The sequence below is a fragment of the Spermophilus citellus genome (assembly GCF_964194105.1).
Source record: "Spermophilus citellus genome assembly, chromosome: 10".
Classification (NCBI taxonomy): domain Eukaryota; kingdom Metazoa; phylum Chordata; class Mammalia; order Rodentia; family Sciuridae; genus Spermophilus; species Spermophilus citellus.
In genome coordinates this window covers 132,530,409-132,542,972 of record NC_138197.1, presented here as the reverse complement: position 1 = coordinate 132,542,972, position 12,564 = coordinate 132,530,409, and the positions used below count along the sequence as shown (strand labels likewise).

Here is a 12,564-nt window from a genome sequence, read left to right as displayed (position 1 = left end):
TACTTACAGGGCAGCCGGTACTTACAGGGCGCAGGGCGCGGGGCAGCAGGAAGCTCAGCTTCTCAGGCTGTTCTTAGGTCCTCAGGGGCCAGGCATGGAGGAGCAAGGTCACCTGCTTGTCCCAGAGAGGGAAGTAACGGCTTCAGCCGTGCCCACAGGAGCTGGCTATAGGCCGAGGACCAGCAAGGGGTCGGAGTGAGAGGACGGTGCTGTCCCCGAGGCCCTGTGGCCTGTCCTGTTGGCTGTCATTTAGACAGACACGCGACATTTGGTCACTGTCCTCTGGTAGGTGCCAAGGTCCTGGGGCAGGCCCTGGTGGAGCCCTGTCCCTGGTGCGCCCTGGCTCCTGGCGGCTGCCTGGCGCAGGGTAGGACCCACGTCGACCTGTGGAATAAACGGTTCATCCGCGAAGAGCTCCTTCTGTACCTGGGGGTCGCACTGCCCGGCGGGAAGGGTGGGCACAGCCGGACACATACAAACACCCCGCAGGCCTCCGTGAGCCTGTGGGGTGGCCCCGGGCGAGGACCCGTCCCCTCTGAGCCTCCGTTACAGGAGTGAGGCTGGCCGGGAGGGGGAGGGGCGGCACTGACATGACCTCGGGGGCTTTGGTGGCAGCTCTGGGAAGGCCTCAGGGTGGCGGGTGCTGGGCAGGGTGGCGGGCTGGCTCTCTGGGATCTGGGGAAGAGCTGCCAGGAGGGACCCCGAGGACTTGGCCTGACATGGCTGCCGGATGTGTGACATCGAGTAGACCAGGGTTGGTGTCCCTGGGCTGTGCAGCCAGAGAAGGGCTCAGGCCGGGAGGGGACAGGTGACGACTGTGGGCACCAGGTGGTGGGCATGTGAGGGGTCAGGGGAGTGAAGGGGGATTGAGGATGAAACCCAGCAAGAGGCAGTGGAGACTCAGGGGGCCGAGGCCACCAGGGGCCAGCCCCGCTTCCCGAGGGGGTGTCTGATGGGTAGGGAGGCCCTTCCCGCGGGGGGACAGAGAAGCAGGTAACCAGGCTCCTCCTGCCCTCTGTGCCCACCGCCTGCCCCTTCCTCTCCCCTCCCGTCTGCCTGGCCACCTGCCCACAGACTCAGTCCCCACCGCCCAGCCCAGTTCCCAGCACAAAACGGGCTGATCAAGGTGTAAGACGCCGGAACAGCGTCCAGCAGCTCGGTGGGCGCGGCTCTCCATGTCCATGCCGTGTCCATGCCGTGTCCATGCCCGTGGGCTCCACACCTGGGGACCCAGCCAAGTGCAGCTGGTGACATTTGGAATAAAAGCTCGAGTCTGCAGGACACATGGCGTGTTTGGTCACCATTCCTTAAACCACACAAGAGCTGCCATCACAGGAGCCGAGACGGGCACTTCAGGAGGCCCAGAGGCCCGGGGCGGAGGGCTCCACAGAGGCTGCGCCCTTCACGCCTGGGCCTGAGCACCGTGGCTCCGTGGCGGACTCTCCTGGTCACGGGCTGTGGGAGGACCTGGCTCCTCCAGGCACAGCAGCCACAGAGATGGTCATGCTACCTGAGCCCTGCACTGACCACTCACCCGTAACCCGTCCAGCCACAGCCACAGCCGCTCCAGTGTCCATCGCCCCCTCCTGAGCCCTTCACCCACCGCTCCTCCCAGCTGTCCATACCCCCCTGCCTGCCTTCCCAGGTGCTGCCCCAGGTCCCCACACTGGTTGGGTCCCCACTTTGGAGAGAGGTTGGGGTCCCCACTTTACTGACGCGGGAGCCAACGCGGGCCCCACGAGCTGCTCCCAGCAGCGTTTTCTGACAAGTGGGTGTGCTGGGGACAACGGTCCCATCACGGTCAAGGCGTGTCCAGCGCCTGGGACAGCAACTGCAATCAGACGTGGGCTCCACAGGGACACTGCGCCACCACGAGGCCAGTCCAGGCCACTGTGAGGGAGGGGGGACTCCAACCTTCGAACGTCACGGCCAGTGCACCCCAGGGGCCTGGCAAGCCACAGTGCTGCCCGCACAGGGCTGGGCTCACGCTGGACAGCGACAGCAGGCCGCATCCGGTGCTCAGCCCCGGGAGCTGCCCCGGGAGCAGCCCTGAGACGGGCGCAGTCTCACCCAGCCTGAGTCCCGCTGACACCATCTCCTGTGCCTGACTGAGGTTCTCTTCCTGGTGTGGCCCTTGGAGCCACGGGCTGCAGCGCGAGCCCCCCTGGCCTGGGCGTGACGAGAGGGCCTGGAGCCCCGCGGGTCCACCGTGATGTCTGCCTGCAACATGGCTGCCCAGCACAGCCCTCTCAGCACCTCTCCATGCAGGCCCTGTCCCTAGGCAGCAGCTGGAGCCTCAGGGCTCGCCGCCAAGCGCCACACTGAGGCCCAGGCTCCTAGCTGACGGGGTGGGGACAGGGCACAGACTGCCTGCTCTGCGTGGGCTTTGATCCAAGGCATGGGTGACGTGGCCTCGGGTGATCAGTCATCCCAGGGCCCTGAAAGGAGGGACCCCGGCCTCTTTCTGACATGAGGGGATCGAGGCTCGGGCAGGAGGCAGAGCCAGGAGTCTGGCAGCTGTACCTGTCATTTAAAGGGGGACAGGAAGTTGGCAAGGTGGCCTTGCCGTGCTGGGGGACACTGGGCGAGTCCTGCCCTTTCTGACCCTGTTTCCTGGCCTGCAGCAGGGGCCACCATGTGGGTCTTGGAAAGTCACCGGCGGGTCCAGGTTCTGGGCTGCAACTCAGCAGGGGGCGCCCAGGCCATCCCAGGTGCTCTGGGGCAGGGGTCTAGAGAGACTGGGGCACATGGTGACTCTGCCTACTGACTCTGCCCAGGCCCACTCGCACCCAGGGAGGAAGCTAAGGCATGCAATCTCCAGCTGCCCGCTGTGTGGCCTTGGCAAGCCGCTTAACCACTCTGATCCTCCCTGCCCTTAGCTGAAATGGTACAAAAATAATGCCTTGCTCATGGCCGGCTGTGGGCAGGTCCCTGAGCCTGGAAACCAGACTCCTCTCCTCTGCCCTCTGCCAAGGGAAGCGGGGCGTGGCTGGCCCTGGTCATCCAGGAGAGCCCAGACGGGGTGTGCGGGTGTCCTAGGCCACAGGCGCGCTCTGCCTCAGCCCTCTGACCCTGGCCACGCCCGTCGGGCCCTGGGGCAGCTGCCAGAGGGTCTCACTCACCACAGAGGTGCCCGGTGGCCTGGCGGCAGCTGGCACACAGCCACACAGGCAGGGGCCATCCGGCCAGGGCTGTGGCCCCGCCCTGCTGCCCAGCCTGGCCGTCCCCCCCACTGGGAGCCCCCCAGGATGGAATTCCAAAGGCTGAGCCTCCGCCAGGGGGTCTCCTTTCCCTGGGCTTCGGGAAACACAGGGTTTTGCAATAGCAGAGGCCGCTCCGCGAGGCCAAGCCAATCAGTCCATACCAACAGGAAAGGACGCCCAGCAAGACCCAAGAGGCCGGGTTCCGCCTGGGCCTCAGGGACCAGAGCTGCTGACCCCTGGACAACCTGCGGCAGCCAACCAGCTGGAGCACGGGGCCGAGCCCCAGATCACACAGCGTCCCGCCGAAGGGCCGAGCAAGAGCGGGCACAGAGAGGGGGAAACTGAGGCCGGGGGCAGAGCCAGCCGGCCTTGCTCCAGGATGAAGTCTGGCCAGCTGGGGGGACAGACCCAGGTCAATCCCAGCTCGACCTCTGACCCTGGGCAAGTCACATGACGCTCCGGCCGATTTTGTTATGAGTAAATGAGAATGCGTAGCAGTGACTTCTGGGATGACTGAGGACTCCGGAGGCCGTCTGGGTGGCACCACAGGGCACAAGGCACCCCCTGAGCAGAAGCCCTAACAGGCGTTTATTGAGCCACTATTCTGTGCCCGGCCGGGAGAGAAGAGAAAAGGCGCATTTGTGCCCCAGACCAACCTAAGCAGAAAGGGCGGAACGCACCCTTGGGGCAGTTAGTGACCTGCCTCGGGTCAGCCACTGCGACCCTGATCTGGGCTGCAGTCCCTATCTTAGTCTCCTGAGAGGCTTCTGAGGAGGCGCTGTGGTGGCCATGGGAGAAGCCCAGGCAGAGATGCCCCAGTCCAGCCTCTCAGGAGCTGTGTGGCCTTTGGCCCATTACACAACCTCTCTGGGCCCCCTTGCTGCAGCTCGGAGAGGAAGGCGTGGCCTTGCCTCCACTCGGGGCATGTCTGTGAGGCATCATGGTCGTGGGGGCACTTGGTAATCCAGAGGCTCCCTCAGGAGCGGGTGACCACAATCGCTGTTGTCATGGCTGTTCCCCTGAGGCCTGTCCAGGAAGAGCCGGGCTCTGTGGGGATGGCCTGATGCCCGCACTTGGCTCAAGCATCAATTTGCATCAACTAATTCTCATCTCTGCTCCGGGTCTGAGGCCCCTCGTGTAAGAGGTCAGCCGTGACCGGCCGTGACCCTGAGAGCCGCCAGCCCGGGAACACGGCTTAGACACGAGGGCGGGTGGGGCTGAGAGGATCCTGCCGTCCACCCTCAAGCTGGGGGCTCCCGAGGTGCGGGTGGACACTCATGTCCAGCAGGACGGGTGCTCCCTGCCCACTGCACTTGACAGATGAGGTGGCAAGGCTGTGTGGCAAGTCGCCAGGGGATGCTGCCCATGTCACCAGCTGCTCCGCGGCTGGGGTGGCCTGGAAGCCAGGCTGCCACCTCAGGTGTCACCTCTCTCCGCAGTTCCTCGTGGTGACATAAGGACAGGATGTGACACCCTTGGGCTCTCTGTGACTTAGCTCAGGTCACCAGGAGCAGAGCCTGGTGTCACCGTGTGCATGTGAGGAAACGGAGTCCGGGGAGGCCAAGCCAGGGTCCAGTCCTGGGGTCTCCCGGTGGCTGTCCCCTGCAGCCCCTGCACCCTGCGGTGCTGGTGGCGGACGTGCTCCCCCTGGTGAGCCTGGTGGGGGCACCTGGGGGCTCGGGGCCAGCAGGCCAGCGGGCAGCCTGGGGTCGGGCTCGTCTCCGGGGCTCTGCTGCCCGCTCCTCCTGGCTGCTGGGGCTGTGCCCCTTCTTCCCTGCAGTGGTGGCCTGGCAGGACCCCAGGCTCCATCCTGTGGGTGTCGGTGAGCAGAGGGTGGCCAGGTCAGCGATGTGCTGGCCAGAATGTTGTCCCTGCTGCAGCCAGAAGGCCAGGGGACGCAGCAGCCCCGCCACTTGGGTCTCCCCAGCTGGCGGCAGGGTGCTGTCAGGTGGGCCCCTTCCTGGGGTCTGGGGAAGAAACTGTCCCCCAGTTCACTCTGGTGTGGACGGAATCCAGGTCTGACGGGGACCGTGTCAGACGGCAGCCCCCTCTTGTCCTGCCCCAGACACCTGGGGTCCAGCCCCTCTCACCTGGGGTCTCTTGGGTGCTGCTACCCACCCCCACCGACACACACTCTGCTTTTAAAGAGCTCTTGTGAGGTGGCCGGTGCACCCAGTCACCTCCTGATCCCAAGGTCAGCTGCTCAGTGCCTTTGACTAACCCGCAGGCTCCCTTTCACCCTGCAGCAGCGTCTCGAGGTAGCGCTGGGCAAGGCTGGCGGGGCTCAAGGCGGCCCTGCCTGGGCATCTGCCAGGGCCAGAGGAGGGAACTTGGGCGACACACGTGGCCAGGAGGGAGGCCGGCTCTGGAGCAGGGAGGAGGGGCCTGAGGCTGAGTGGCACTCCGTGCAGAGAGCTGTCTCTGGCTCCGCCTCTGTGTGCATCTGGCCCGGGGAGGCCCCTGGACCCATGCCCAGCTCCCTGCACCTGCATGCCCAGGTCTCTGGGACAGTTGGCATCTGCACAGGGAGCCCTGTCTGCACCTGAGGACCACCCACATCCTGCAGATGAGCTCAGAGGGCAGGGACGGGGCTCAGGCTCAGCATCTGTCACTACAGCCGTCCTGACCCTGGCCACCCTGCCTCCAGACACGGGGGCCGGGGTGGGGGGGCGCAGTTCCTCCATCATTTGGGAGAAGGGCAGCTGGTCCCCCCTGCAGACAAAGGCACAAGAATGGAGGGGCCAAGCAGGCCCGTCCTCGGCTTCCATCTCCTCCGGGGCCTCCTTCCTCCCTCCAGCCAGGTCCTTCCTCGGCCTTGGGTCAGTAAGGAACCGGCTGCACCCCTCCCCCACTCCATCCAGGGTCCAGGGCGAGCCGGCAGCGGCCCCTGAGCAGGGGGCAGGCCTCACTCCACTCCAGCAGAGCCCTGGGGTCCCTGCCTTAGGTCTTGAATTCGGGTCAGGGGCCTGGAGGTGACATCCCAAGACCATGAACAGGAGGGAAGGCCTGGAGGCCTGGGAGGTGGGTGACCGCTGCCCCAGAGGGAGCGCAGGTGGGGAGGCGCGTCCCCTGCCCCCCAACCCTGTCATAGCCCCCAAGCCCCGCCCCCGGAGGCGGGGCTTGGCGACCGAGGTGGAACGCCTGGGGCCCAACTTGTAATTAAATGGCAGCGATTTTGACGTGGCAGGTGATCTTCTCGGGAAGCCTGGCTTTAAATTTAGCTTCCTCCCCAGCCAGCCCTTTGAAAAGGCTGCGCTCCTGGGAGACGGCATGAGTCATCGGCCGCCCGCCGCCCGGTGAGCAGCGGCGTCTGCGGGGGAGCGGGCCTCCCCGAAGGCAGGGGAATAGTAAATAAGGCCAGGGCGGCCGGCTGGGCGCACCGCGCAGGGCTGGAGGCAGGTGCTCAGAAGTGGGGCAGGGGACTGTGGGGGGGAAGCCAGCCCGGTGGCTGTGCCACTCCCTCCGGCCTCCAGGCCCAGCCCCCTGGACCCAGCACCGCCCTGCTGAAGGGTATATGCGCGCCCTGGGCCGTGCGCCCCACTCCCGCAGGTGCAGAGGGAGCTGGGAAGTGCTCCCCCAGCCCACAGAGAGCCTGGAGTCCCTGGGTGCCGTCTTATATGGCAAGAAGGGAAAATGCCCTTTGTCATAGGAACGGGGTTGAGGACGCAGAGATGGGAGCTCAGTTGGGGTCCCTGGGTGGCCCAGGTGGTCACATGGACCCTCCTGAGGGAGGCAGAGGACTTGCACCCCAGGAAGCCCACAAAGAGGAGCAGAGGGCATGTGGAGATGCAGGCCTGGAAGACTATAGTGATGCAGCCACCAACCAAGGACACTGGGGCCACCACTAGGAGCTGGAGGGCCAGGGGGGGCTTCCCTAGACTCCCCGAGGAGCTCGGCCCTACAGAGAACCTGGGCCGGGGGACTGGCGATGGCCTCCTGCCTCCAGAACCGTGAGGGGTAAACTCCCGTCTGTTTAGGCTCCAAGTTCACCTGGTCACCTGGTCAAGTTCGCCCAGCCCTGGGGCACCAGTGTACACCAGCTGGGTACCCGGGCACACAGCCAAGCCTCCCTGAGCCCCGTTATCCCAGCCCATGGTCACCTGCCCACAGTCACCTGGTGAGTGGCCAGGGGAAGATTCACACCCAAACTCATCAGTTCCAAAGTCCCTGGCCTCCAGGAAGAGCAGGAGCCCCTGGGGGGGCTGGGACCATGAGGGCTGCAGCGGCTCCCCCCTTAGGGCCAATCACAAATCTGCGGCTTGATGTGGTGACACCCTGCTGGGGAGAAGCAAGGTAGGGCCCAGGGGCACCGTGGAAGGAGGGAAATGGGGTGTGAGGAGGCCACAGGGCCACCTCTGGGTGATGCACAGGAGGCCACCACAGGTAGGGAGGGATGTGTGTGTCCCCTGTAGAAGGGGCAGGCAGAGGCCGCCCTTCCTGCTGTCACCAGCGGCCTCGGCACCTCCCCTCTGTGGCACAGGGCCCTGCTCAGGCCATGGGGGCCCACTGGGTGACACAGCTTTAGGGGTCCCCTGAACACACAGCTCTCTCAGAGACACACGACCACCACACACACACACACACACACACACACACACACACACGCCTGGGCCCCCCCACCTCGCATGCCAGCGCCTCCATCACACCCCCACAGCTCACCCTTGCGAGGCTCACCACACACACTCCATACACACAATCGTGCACACACAACCACGCACACCGTCCATAGCCCACTGCCTCCGGCCCCTCCCCTCCCTTTCACTGTCCCCTGGGGCCCTGACGTGCCAACATCCCAGGCTCTGCCTGCAGGGAGGGAGGGGACTGGCCCTCTTAGCACAGCCTGAGAATTGAGTTCCGGGATCTGGCTGCACCTCCCAGCCCTAATCCTGCTCCCCTGGGACCCCCACCTGCTTCTTCACCTCTCTGGTCCTTGTCCTAAGCAGATGGTCACAGTCCCCTCTGGGGATGGCCTGCCAAGGGCTGGGTGAAGTCTTCTTCGCCTATCCCGTCTCAATCCTTGGACTTGGAGGGCGGAGCTCTGCTCTGTGCTGTACCAGGCCACGAGGGACCCTGCTCCAACCCTGTGTGCCTGGCTGCCGCCTCCCCGCCCTCCCGGTGGCCCTGACCTCACTAGCTGGGGTGTCTCTGGTGCCCTTTGGCCATTGGTCAGGACCCTCGCCTGGTCCTTGAGGTAAGTTCAGCAGCTCAGACCATGTCCCCTGCAGGGGGGAGGGCACAGATGCCTGTGTGACAGATGGGGAGACCAAGGCACCCCACTGCTGCAGGCTTGGAGGATGTGCCCTGGCACCACTCTGCCCGCCAGCTGGGTACCCGGGCACACAGCCAAGCCTCCCTGAGCCCCGTTATCCCTGAAAGGAGCACTGAATGCAGCTCGAGAAGTGCCAGACGGACCCCCAGCTGCTCCGGATCAGCACTGGGGTCTGCCTGCACTTGCTGAAACTGGTTCACACAAAACTAGGGGGCAGCCCTCCCAGGCCCGCCTTTCCCCAGTGCTGCCGAGGGCACCTGGGAGCCAGGGAAAGTGAAGGGTCAGAGGTCAGAGGTCAGGCATACCCAGGCGGGAGTCCAATTCTACCCCCTGCCAGCTGTGTGGGCTCAGAGTAGGAGCCTAACTTCTCTGAGCTCAGGTTGCCTGTCTAAGAAGTGGGAAGGACAGCACCCAGTGCTGTAGTTAGGAATAAATACAATATCCTGTCTGAAGGCATGAGCTTCTCCGGAGGTTTGACCCCTGTCCATGAGAACAGAGTCAGACCCAGCCATGTGGGCAACTCGTGCAGTCAACACTAGGTAGGACTCTCCCAGGTCTGCCCTCCAGATGCTTAAACTTATTCTCTTTCCAAAAATGGTTAGGCCATTCCCCCTGCAGAAGGATGGGGCAGCTAGGTCCTCCCCACAAGTTCTTTGTGACCAGAGGCCACAGGGCAGGGACGGAGGGAGGTGGGGAGGTCGAGGGGCACTGGCTTGAGGCCAGACAGTGAAGCACTGCCTTTTCCTGCTGGTGACAGATGAAATGGGGGTCAGAGAAGAAGTGGGGGGATGCTGGGGTGGAGTCAGGACAGGACCCCAGTCTGGCCCAGGAGGGTCAGGACAGCCTGGACGAGGGTGTTATTTGATGTGGAGAGTTCTTTGCCTGTGCCAGCTAACCCTGGCATTGACCATCTGGCTCAGGGTCTGGCTGGTGGACAAACCAGCAGGGAGGTGACGGGGAGGGGCCTTCCTGGAGCAGAGGGCAAGAGGGCAGCGCGCGGGGGTCTGTCCACCTGGCAAAGGGGCAGAGGTGGAGGGTCCGGCAGAGGTGGAGCAGCTGGGAAGGAAGCAGGTGAGTGTGTGGGGACGGGAGGGCCAGAGTCAGAGGCGGCTGGGAGAAGACAGGGAAGACAGGAGGAAGAAGGGAGGAAGGGGAAGGCGGAAAAGAGGGAGGAGGAACAAAGGAGCGAGGAAGGAGCCAAGGAAGGACGGGGAGGAACAAAGACGGAGTAAGAGGCAGGGAGGGAGGGAAAGTGAGAGGACGAGCCGCGGAAGGAAGGGGACAGTCGCAAAAGAAACATTCGGAGAAAAACAAGGGTGGCGAGGGGAAGAGCGGGGGGCGCCGCGAGGGAAGGGAGGACGGCGAGGAGCGGCGAGGGCGACGGCCGGCGGCGGCGAGGGCGCGGCGGCGCGAGGGCAGCCGGCAGCGCTCGGCGAGGGGGCAGCAGAGGGCGCGGAGCGCGCGGCGCGGCGGGAGCGCAGCGGGCAGCAGCGGCGGCGGCGGGCGCGGGCCGGCGGCATGAGCGCGGCGGCGGCGGCGGGCGCGGCGCGGGGCTCGGGGCTGCCGGGCGGCGGGGCGGCGCGGGCCGCGGAGTAGGCGCGTGGGGCGGGCGCGCGGGGATGCGGCGAGCGGCGGGACCCCCAGCCCGAGCCCCGGCTCCGGCCCGAGCCCCGGAGCCGCGCTGCGCCGGGCGCGCCTAGAAGCGGGCGCCGTGCCTTCAGCGACCCGGAGCCGCGGAGCCCGGAGTCCCCGCGGCCCCCGGAGCCGGGACAACTGTTGCGGCGGCGGCAGCGGCGGCGGCGGGGGCGGGGGCACGGCCGGGCGTGGGCAGCCCCCGCGCCCCAGCAGGCGGCTCCCGCGGGCGCCGGCTCCGGCTGCGGAGCGAGGAGCGAGCCGGCGACGAGCACGAGGTGAGCGGGGGCGGCGCGGGGGAGGGGGCGCCGGGCGGGGGTCTCGACGGGGGGCGGGGCGGCGGGGGCGGGTCCGCGCGGGGGGCGGGGTCTGCGGCCGGGGCGGGGAGCCGGGTGCGCGAGCCGCGCGGGCCAGGGCGGGCGCTCGGGGCGAGGCGCGTAAGGTGCACTGGGTCCAGGGCTCTGGAGAGGGGCCGGGGACGACCAGCCGGAGTAGAGCAGGAGCCTGCGGGGCAGCCGGTGCCCAGGCGTTGGGGTCCGCTCCGGGGCTCGCCAAGGTGGGGATCGCTGAACCCGCGCGAGAGAGGAAGGGGCCTAGGTTGGAGGAACAGTCCGGGACGCACCGTGCAGGGACGCGGCAGCCGGGACCGGAATCCGCGTCCGAGGTGGGGACCAGCGTCCAAGGACCGAGTCCGGGAGTGCAGCAAGCCGGAGCCCGGTGCGCGCCGGGCAGGGACCAGGCAGGTTCACGCTGCGGACCTGGCAGGTTCCAGGAGTCCCGGCTGGGCGGCGTGGGGGACGGGAAAAGCCCCCCAAGTGCGTGCCCCTCAGTCCCAGTCCGCCGCGTGGTCCCTGCGGAGCCACCACCGCTTCCTGGTGCCGAATCAATATTGATCCCGCGCTCGGGGCTGGGTGGCCCGGCAGCCGCCTCGGAAGCTCATTAGCTCCAGCGGTTGCTATAGAAACGAGACCCCAAGCGTCTTCAGGTTATATTTATTCTAATTATTATTATCATTATCATTATTAGTATTAGTATTTGTTACTCAGCCGGAGAAAAAAGAAGGGAGGAGAAAAACCCAGGGCACCCAGCTGCCTCCAACTGTTTGCCTTGGGAGAGAGTGAAGCAGCTCGTGGGCCAGGCCGCTCCCTTCCTGGTGGCCCCAGGCATCCAGGCTGCCCCCAAACCAGGGGTCAGTGGGTGGGAAGGGATTATGTAACCCGTGGGGAGAGCTGTGTGTGCCTGTGTGTCTTCCCTACCTCTCTGGGCCTTGTGGTCCGTGGGCTGAGTGACAGCTCCTGTCCAGAGGTTGGGAAGAGCAGAAAGTGACGGCAAGGATGCAGGAGTGCCCCTGCCGTGGCCCTGGCAGTCCTGGCTTTGTGACCTTGAACAAGGGTCTCCTCTGAGCCTCGGTTTCCTCATCTGAAAGAGAGCTTGATCCAGGGCCATGCCCTCGGCCAAAGGTGGCTCTGAGGTCACAGCAGAACCTGGAAGTTCCCAGCCAGCCGTCATGGCTGTGTGACCCCGGACAGCCCCGCCTCCTCTGGACCTCGGTTTCTGAGTATGTAAACTGCGGGCCTGGCCCCAGGCATGGGCTCAGAGGCCTTCAGTCCCCGAGGGCTTGTGACTTGCTGGCTGTGGTGGCTGAATTCGTCAGCCGTTCAGACCCAGACTGGTGGCCAGGTCCTCCTCCCGTCACCTGGTTCCGACTGTCTCAAGCGCCCAGGAATGGGAAGGTCCAGGGGCCTTTGGGAAGGGCAGTCTCTGGGTAGGTCACGGGGTTAGTTGGAAATGTCATTCCGAACCTGGATCTGAACAACTCGGTCCTGGGTGTCAGCCCAGGACCATCCCATGCCTGTGGGACTTGCCCAGAGTGGGGACCTGCCCCTGTCCCTGTGTCTGTGAAGGTCTCATGCAGGACCCCCTCCTCCCAGCATCGCGCCTCCCCAGAGAGGCTCCTCTCCTGGCTGGAGGGGGTGTCGAGCAAGAGGTGACCAGAAAGTCCTGCTGCCCGGCCACTCTGGCCCCGTGGGGCTCAAGCTGAGAGCATCGGGCAGGGGCTTTGGCCAGTGTCTTTGATGTCACTGTCTCCCTGGTTCGGGCTCTGTCCCAGGCATGTGAGGCCCTGCAGTGACAGGGCAGGTGAGGGAGGTGACTCGGGCGCGAGTGTGTATGAGCGTCCCTCTCCTGGGCCACCCAGCCCGGAGCTCACAGGGGCAGCTGGACTGAGCTGGAGGTGGAGGGGCTGGGGCTGCTCCAACCTTTGTGGGTGGTCCTGGGAGGGAGAGCCGCCTGGAGCCCTGCCCCTGCCTGGCTGCCTGCTTCAGCCGGGCCCTGCCTGCCCCCGAGGGCCCTGGGCCTGCCCGGGGTGGGCGGTTCTTGAGGAAGGGGTGAGGAAGCGCTGGTGGCATGCCTGGGGCCAGCCACGTGGCATGGGGCACCCTCGGCACCTTTCCTGTGGAG

General features: G+C 65.9%; 2 protein-coding genes across 4 annotated transcripts in view; one reads left to right on the top strand and one right to left on the bottom strand.

Annotated features, from left to right (window-relative positions):
* The window catches only part of PARVG (parvin gamma), a 124,635-nt gene that overhangs the window by 10,857 nt on the left and 101,214 nt on the right, over positions 1-12,564 (bottom strand). The gene's annotated exons all lie outside the window — the stretch shown is intronic.
* SHISAL1 (shisa like 1) overlaps positions 1-12,564 on the top strand; it is a gene marked incomplete at its 3' end in the record, with an annotated part of 98,224 nt that overhangs the window by 30,549 nt on the left and 55,111 nt on the right. The window contains exon 1 of one of the 3 annotated variants that reach the window (XM_081311844.1): positions 9,998-10,382. The exons of 1 other annotated variant lie outside the window; for it this stretch is intronic. Of the gene's footprint in view, positions 1-9,997; positions 10,383-10,636; positions 10,661-12,564 lie in introns of those variants that run through there. One more of the 3 variants, XM_081311847.1, reaches the window with a different exon arrangement.